A 276-nucleotide genomic window follows, 5' to 3' on the forward strand; every position below is an offset into this window, starting at 1 on the left:
AAAAACCTGAATGAACTTTTTGGCCAACCCAATATGTGTGTGTGTACGCGAATCATGTGGTGAGCTGGTCACCCTCAGTTTTTCAGATGGGGAAACTGAGGCTCAGGGAGCAGAGGCAACAGGCCGGTGGCCATACTGCTTCTCGGTGCAGGAGCTGACCGAGTGTCCACAGTCCACACTCACCCGGAGGCAGGTGGTGACACGCCCCTAGCCTCCACCTGGCGTTTACCCCGAGCTTCCCTGATGAGGCTCAGGGTGCCGTCATCCGATCTCCCA

This window comes from Bison bison, unplaced genomic scaffold, assembly GCF_000754665.1.
Source record: "Bison bison bison isolate TAMUID 2011002044 unplaced genomic scaffold, Bison_UMD1.0 scf7180017864307, whole genome shotgun sequence".
Lineage (NCBI taxonomy): Eukaryota > Metazoa > Chordata > Mammalia > Artiodactyla > Bovidae > Bison > Bison bison.